The following is an 8,007-nucleotide window of genomic DNA, read 5'->3' as shown; positions in this document are numbered from 1 at the left end:
TTAACCAAGCCATTCTGCATAGGTCAAATACACGTGACAAATAACATGTAGTAAACAATTCCCACCACAAGCTAACATCCTGATCCTTGTGGCTATTGGGTTCCAAATAGTTAAAATTTTTACCAGAAGCTGGATTTTTGCTTTAGAGCAGGGGTTGTCAGCCTTCCTTAATACCACCTTCCTTCATACAGTCCCTCATGTTGTGGTGACCCCCCCCCACCATAAAATTATTTTCGTTGTTACTTCATAACTGTAATTCTGCTACTGTTATGAATCAGGAGACTCCTGTGAAAGGGTCATTGGAGCCCCAAAAAGGTCGTGACCCACAGGTTGAGAACCATTGCTTTAGAGCATCAAAAGTAGACATTTTAAGTCAAGTGGAAATTTGATTTAAAATGGAGTTTAATTTTAATCTGAAGCAGAAATTTTAGTCACTAAATTCTCACGTTTCAGGTTCACATACATATTTTACTTCCCCTTTGACCAAGCCACCACCAGGGAACCATCCGCAAAGGAGTTGCCCATCTTCTGTAAACACTTGGTAGTTGGAGAATAGCTATTCCACAGATTATAACTGCTAGCTGTTACTACACACCGCTGGGCACCATGATATTTAGCTGTTATTAGACATAACTGAGGCACCTCCAGCTTTGGGCCTCATCTCCAGGGTAAGTTGATTCTTACTGGGACAGGTGTTGCAAACAAGTTCACATTAGAGAAACATGTTCGTTAGTATTTTAGAAGGTCTAATTCAGAACTAAACTGCATTCTTTTTAGCAGAATTAGTAACTTCTGAGTGCATACTCCATGGCATGACTAGGTGTTTGGGGAATTGTTTGCAGTGATGAGAACCACAGTATGTAACACATTTCTCAAGACGCATGATAGCAAAGGAGGCGTGGTGGCACAGTGGTCATGCGTTGGGCCATTATCCTCAAGGTTGACAGTTCAAACCAGGCTTTCCCTGGGAGAAAGACAGGTGTTCTGCGCCCGTAAACAGTTAAGAATCTCAGGTATTCACAGAAGCAGTTCTAACCTGTCCTAGATGGTTGCTATGATTGGGCATCAATTCAATGGCCATCAGTTGGGTTTTTTGCTGTGGTGGTAGCAATCAGGAGCCCTGGTATCGTGGTGGGCTACATACACATTGGACTGCTAAACACAGATCAGTAAATCAACTCCACCAGTGGCTCCATGGGAGAACGGTGAGGCTTCTTGCTCCAATCAAGGTTGACAGCCTAGTAAATCCAAAGAAGGAACTTCTGTTCTGTGCCATAGGGTTGCTTTGAGTAGAAGTTGATCTGGAGGCAATGGGTTTGGTTTGGGTTAACGATTACAATTCTTCTTATTATTATTATTTTAATCATTTTATTAGGGGCTCATACAACTCTTATCACAATCCATACATCCATCAGTTGTGTAAAGCGCATTTGTACATTCATTGCCCTCATCATTCTCAAAACATTTGCTCTCCACTTAAGCCCCTGGAATCAGCTCCTCATTTTCCCCTCCCTCCTCACTCCCCCCTCCCTCATGAACCCTTGATAATAAATTATTATTTTGTCATATCACTTAAGAAGAGTAGGCTAGTTAGTAGAAAATAGTATTCCATTTGATATTTTGAGGTAAGCAACTAAAAATATCAATAAAAACAGGGTCATGGGGATGCAGCCAGGAGGACTTTGGACATATTTTAGTAATGTCTTGTTCTAGTTCCCCAAACGTGTTTATTCATGAATAGTGATAGGGATTGACAACAGCACAAACTCCACCTTGTTGAGCAAAGAAGAAATCAAGGGATATTTTATTTTCTCGAACTAGTATACTGAAGGTTTCCATATGGCCTCACGGGGGTTGAAGGGAAGGGTGGCATGCTCAGAATTCAGTAACTAATTCATTGTGTTAATATGATAAAAATTATCTTTGTTCCAAGCATCAGTGATGATTAATAAAAAATAAAGGAATTGTTATAAAAATTTTATAATGGTTAACTAAAATACTAGAATGGAAAGAAAACAATGGGCATCAAGCATATCTGTCTTTTAGAAACTAACCAGGAGATTTACCTAAGCTGGTCAAATAAAATTAATTTTAAAAGATATACGCGTCAAGCAGAGTGCAACCCTCTCAGTTTCTTACTTAAGGAATAAAAGGTTTAACTTATTGAGTTAGGGTTAAAGGTATTCCGTGATTAGAAAAGTTACCACCATTACATAATTCTAAATGGGTGCGAAAAAGGCCAAACATAAAATACCAACAGTTAAGAAATCGAGTCCAAAACTTTCAGCAGCTGGCATATGATTCATTCCATGTTTCTTGGGATTAACCGCTCGCTTTGGAAGTTGTCGGCTTCTGACCACTAGAGCACTTCAGTCTGATCTTCAAAACTTTTCCTTATAAGTCAACATAGGTACTTGAGCTTTCTTTAGCTGATAAAGATTATACCAAATCCCTTCTAATTTTGCAGCACAACTATTAGTGAAGAGAACTAGATAAATCTCTTCCAGCGTAATTCTAAAGAATCTTATCGTTTATGCCACTTCCAATGAATAATAAGGAAAAGAGGAGAACACGGTCTTTGCTCTTCCAATGTTTCTATTTGATAAAGGTATTTATGAAGAAAAGCTTTAGTTTATTGCATTATAGATCAACGATAATTCAGTATGGGGGAGTACAAGGATGTGGGCCAATACACCTGACCATTTGTCATAAATCAGTTGTCTGTAGGTGCACATATTTCTTTGTGGGTGCCCTATTCTGTTTCATTGGTCTAGGTGTCTGTCAGTGTTCTGTTTCCAGGCTGTTTTCACTACTGTGACTGTACCTAGGACTTGAGATCGGCGAGCACCTTCTACTTTGCTCTTCTTCCGAACAGTGTTTCACTGACCCTGGCTTTCATTCCTTCCCAAATAAGGTTGGCTATTAGTTTTTCCATTTTTGGTAAAGAATAATGTTGGAGCTGGATCAGACTTGCATTATATTTATAAATTTATTTGGGTATCTATCCACAATTGAGGGGTGGGAGGAAAGCGGCTACTAAACAGAGTGCATTGGAAAGATGAATATAAAATGTCTAAAACATAATTCTGACTTGAACAGTTAAAACTTTGTCCACTGATTCCCTCCTCTGATACATGCTGGACCTGATGTGATTTTCAACATTTTCTGTATTTTATTTTCTTGTTTGTTTTTGTTTGTTCATATTAGGGTGTATCTCAGAGGTGTTATGGCATTATGAAGTTGTGCTATATGTTATATGTTTTCTGTGTTTCAGTATATGAACCCCAGGAGAGATGAACCTATAGAGAAAGCAAGTAGAATAAGGGGTTCTGGGGGTGAGGGTGTACACCCCCACAGTGGGGTGTGTGTGTAAAAAGGAGACAATGTCAAGGAGTCCAGTGGAAAAAAATACTCTTTGGAAACTGATTGTTGTAACAATTGTACTATTCTGCTTGACATGATTGAACTATGGAATTATATGATATATGTATTAATTCCCAACTAATAATGATTTTAATATATCTTTGGATAGTACTGACTGTTTCACAATGTTACGGTTTCCTGTACATGAACATAACACATTCTTCCATTTATGTAGGTGTCTTTCAGTTTCTTATAGTGGGAATTTGCAGTTTTCCTTGTTGAATGTTTGGGGTTTTCTATGTAGGAGCCTTGTCATCTGCAAATAGAGAGGTTTTGCCAGTTTGGATGCCTTTAATTTATTTTTGTTTCCTAATAGCTCTGCACAGGACTTCCAATGCGCTATTGAATACAAGTGGTGATAAAGGGCATCCCTGGCTGGTCCACATTTGCTTTCAATCTTCCCATTGAGGGAAATGTTGGTCCCTGGTTTTGAGTGTATGGAGATTACTATGTTGCAGAATATGTCTTCTCTTTCTATTTGGGGAGGGCGTTGTTATCAGGAATGACTTGCATTTTTCAAATGCTTTTTCTGCATTAATGTATATGATCGTCTATTCTCTTCCTTTGTTCTGTGTATGTGGGGGATTTCATGGCTTGTTTGTTGAATGTTGCATGCTTTGTATAAATCCCACTGGATCATGTTGTCTCAGGCCTTTCTTGTTTGAGACACAGCAGCACTTTTGAGGAATACGGGTCAAGTATTTTGAAAACTGTCCCTCATTCGGCCTTTGTTTGATGTTTTCTCAAGAGTATACTGGAGTTAGGAGTTTGGGGGAAGAAGACTTCAGGAGCGGCATGTCCTTCTTATTGCATCAAATGTAACACTGGGACCCTAATCAACTGATTTTTCCAGGTGAGAAAAAATAAGTCTTTTCCCTCCTTTTACACACTGTGCTTTCTAGAGGAAGTCACCGCATGCCTTCCCCTTCACCGAGGGAAAGCACTCATGGAGCCAGGGGAGCGTAGTCTTTAGGTGTTGGGCTGGGGCTGCTAGCCACAACGCCAGCAATTAAAACCACCAGGCACTGCCTGGGAGAAAGACAATGCTGTCTACTCCTATAAAGCGTTGCCACAGGGCAAGAAAGTCTCAGGACCTCACAGGGATACCTTCACCCTGTCCTCCGGCTTCTTTGCAAGGTGGTTATGCACTTTAATGAGCAGACATGGGACTGCACAGGTTGCTATAAACTGGATCCAACTCGATGGCAAGGAGGTTTTTGTTTGGTTGTGCGTTTATGTGTGTCACCCCTCTCACACAGTCCCCACAGCTATGAATTCTACAAGTCCTTATTCTGATTAGGGGAAGCATGGTTAGTAGAACATGGATGTGGTTGTTGTTAGATGCCATCCAATTAGTTCCAACTCATAGCGACCCTGTGTATAGCCCTAGGGCTCTTCATCGAACTGCAGAGCCACCTTGGAAAGAAGAAGCCTTGCTTTCTGTCCTCACAGGTGCACTAAATTCCTTCATGTTCTTGGTAGGTCCTGGGTCAAAGCTAACTTTGGTAATGGCTGGGATATGCTAACCAGCATTTATAATCCTTGGCACCACCAAAGATAATTCGTCTCTAGAGATTGTGAACTTTTCCATTTGAAGACCAGCAGCATCTGCTGTTTCCATTGGGGGGGAAACATCAAAAACTAAAACTGCAGGCTAATATTTTTAAGAGAGAGTGTCCATCTTTGTTTAAATGCACTTCTTTCTGAGAAAAGAAAGCTCACGTGACTTTGTTATCCCTGAGAGCAGAACACAAGCCCACCTTCTTCCACAGCTGACCCACAGACAGTGAGTGCTAGTAAAACCTCCCAGGCTTAGCATAATTGAAAGCTTTACCTGTTCCCAAATTCTAATCCACAGTGAATTTAAATGAATAAAAGGGCCTTATTTTCTGTGAGTCAGAGAACTCCTGAGACCTGGTTGTATAAGGTCCTTGGGGAAAACAGCGAGCTGAGCTCTACAGACTATTGCCTGAGCTCTGAGTTTAAGAGGAGAGAAAATCAGTGTGTTTCTACCAAGAATAAACTCATCCAGCACAGAAATGTGGCCACCCTGATTTTTAATCGTTTATTGGCATATGTCACACACATCATACAATTTAATCATTTGATCATATTAAGATTTGTACAACCTGGTGCTCCACGACAAGAACACAACACACTGACATGAAGCAGGGAACCGATAGAAACACACTGACATGAAGCAGGGCACTGATAGAGAGGTCTGAGGGACCGGCCCCATTACTAACTAAATGGACAGCACCACCCTCCCCCCACCCCCAAAAGAATTCACTTTGTAGGACAGCACTGAAGTTTTAGCTCAAGAAGAGGGACTTGTCTGATCAGAGCACACAGGAGACAATGAAGGGGGAAGGAGAAAAAAAGAGTGAAACACAACCTGGACAATGTTTCTGCTCAGAGCAGCAATGTACAGAGACAACCACAGGGCCGGCCCAACCACGGGACACAGCATTCCCCACTGACCCATAGCACTATGGGGGACAACACTAGAGACACACATGGCAGGAATTGTGCCCGCCCTGAGCCCAAGACTACACCAAAGCCAGCCTCTGGGGATGTGCAGCAGCGCAGAGTGGGGAGCAGAACAATGAAAGCCCCCAGGGATAGATGTTGGACCAGGTCATGGCACCCCATCAGACTGTACTGGAAAGCACTCGTAAAGGGCAACAAATAGACCTTGAACTATTTATAGGGCTTTTTGTTGTTGTTGTAACTATTGCTTTATTTTCTTCTCTCTTTTTGATACCCATTTCTTTTTATTATCAAAACATTATATGTTAAAAATCATAAGAGGGATGGGGCTGATTCTTGTGAGGTCTCCAGTGCTTTGGGGATGACCACACTCAGTCCCTAGGAATGTGAGAGCATTACTCCAAAATGTGAGCGGTAGTTACTACACCAAGGTCAAAGGCCCAAGTCAGACCCTGGCACACGCACAGATGGGTTAGGGGGTGGGCTCCAGTGTGGGCAAGATTAGGGGTGCAAATGGCTTTCATAAAACAGCGGAGCAAAAGAGAATCTGGCACCACAAGGGTCTGGTGGGAGAAGTGGAAATGATCCTATCCTCTCTGCAATGACCTTCAGGGCAAGACTGGTGACCCTGGAAGAGGGCCAATGTAGGTAGCAGCTAGTTGGATTCCCTGAGGCAATGGCTGGTCAACTGGCAGTGTGAGGGAGGGATGCAGGACATAGAATGGAGACGAACTGTCAATGTCTGCTAGGACTTCCTCTTGATGGGCCTTTTCAGGCTCTCGCAATTCAGGACCACCTTGTTGGTGATGAGGGAGAGGCCAAAGACTCAGAGTCCACAATGTCGTGCTACTATAACTTCGGGGACCATGCTCATGCCACCAGCATCTGCCCCCAGCTTCTGCAGGAGACGAGACTCGGCCACAGTCTCAAAGTTAGGGCCCGCCAACATCACGTAGGCGCCTTCCTGTTGTTCTCACTGCTCCCCCACTTGCTTCCAGGTTTTGTGAGCAATCTTTCTCAGATCCTGGTCATAAGCATCAGACATGAGAGAGAAATGAACTCCAAATCTGTCCTCATTGGGGCCTATCAGAGGATTCTGGCCAGAGAAACCAGGCATGTTGATGTGGTCATGGATCAGCATGATAGCACCAACTTGAAACTTGGGGTTCAGTCTTCTGCTGCTCACTGGGAATGTGACCTTCCAGAGGGGGTAGCCTTCGTACAAGTGGAAGCTGCCCTGCGTCACCACACAGGCTCAGCCATTCAGGAAGCCAAACACCAGCCGACCAGCATGTCCTGGAACTGTACTTTGGGGCAAGCGGGTATCTCGCTGAAGTCAAAGATCTGGGCCTGAGTTGCTTTCTCAGCCAGACTTCCTATCCCAGAAACACAGATCACTGCCACTTGAGGTCAGTGCTTGGTGTGGGGCAGAAGCCATTGAGTTGTCTTCGGGCAATCTTAATATGTGAGTTCGTTGTCCATGGTCCCTCCGATGCCCTCAGGATGAGCCCCCATGTCTCCACTGCCTTGGATCTGATGCGCTAAGTTGCACGGCAGTTGTTAGGGCCCAGTGAACACAGTCAGTGCACAGGTCACTTGGCTTTGGCTTATAGCTCCAGCCCAGGGATGCCCAGCCAATGGCAGCTGAACTTGCAGGCCGATCTGTCTCGGTGACACACCCTTATGTGCTGTTGTTTTATTTTCTGTTGTTGATTCATTGTACTCGGTCTTGTGATGGTGCGTATTGTTGTCACTTCATGTCTACCTGGAAAGGACAGACATGATAAACAAGCTGGAAGAGAGAACAACCACATGACAGTCCAGGGGGACATGGGAGATGGGGAGGCGGGAGAAAGGAAGTGGGTGTTAACAAACCCAGGGACAAGGGAACAACAAGTGATCCAAAATCAGTGGCAAGGAGGGTGTAGGAGGTCTGGATCAAGGACAATGTAACTCGGAGGAATTCCTGAAACCCAAATGAAGCCTGAACATGATAGTAGGACAAGAGGAAAGTACAAAGAAATAGAGGAAATAAATAGGAGGCAAGGGGCATTTATAGAGATCTAAATACAGGCATATACAGATTTATATACG

At 43.2% G+C, this 8,007-nt stretch overlaps 1 pseudogene; it reads right to left on the bottom strand.

The window, feature by feature from the left end:
• Positions 1-6,521: 6,521 nt before the first annotated feature.
• On the bottom strand, positions 6,522-7,395 carry LOC142455973 (purine nucleoside phosphorylase pseudogene; annotated as a pseudogene).
• Between the last annotated feature and the right edge of the window lie 612 nt (positions 7,396-8,007).

This window comes from Tenrec ecaudatus, chromosome 9 (assembly GCF_050624435.1).
Source record: "Tenrec ecaudatus isolate mTenEca1 chromosome 9, mTenEca1.hap1, whole genome shotgun sequence".
In the NCBI taxonomy this organism is placed as follows: Eukaryota; Metazoa; Chordata; class Mammalia; order Afrosoricida; family Tenrecidae; genus Tenrec; species Tenrec ecaudatus.
The sequence above is the reverse complement of the archived record's forward strand: the minus strand, read 5'-3'. Positions and strand labels throughout refer to the sequence as shown.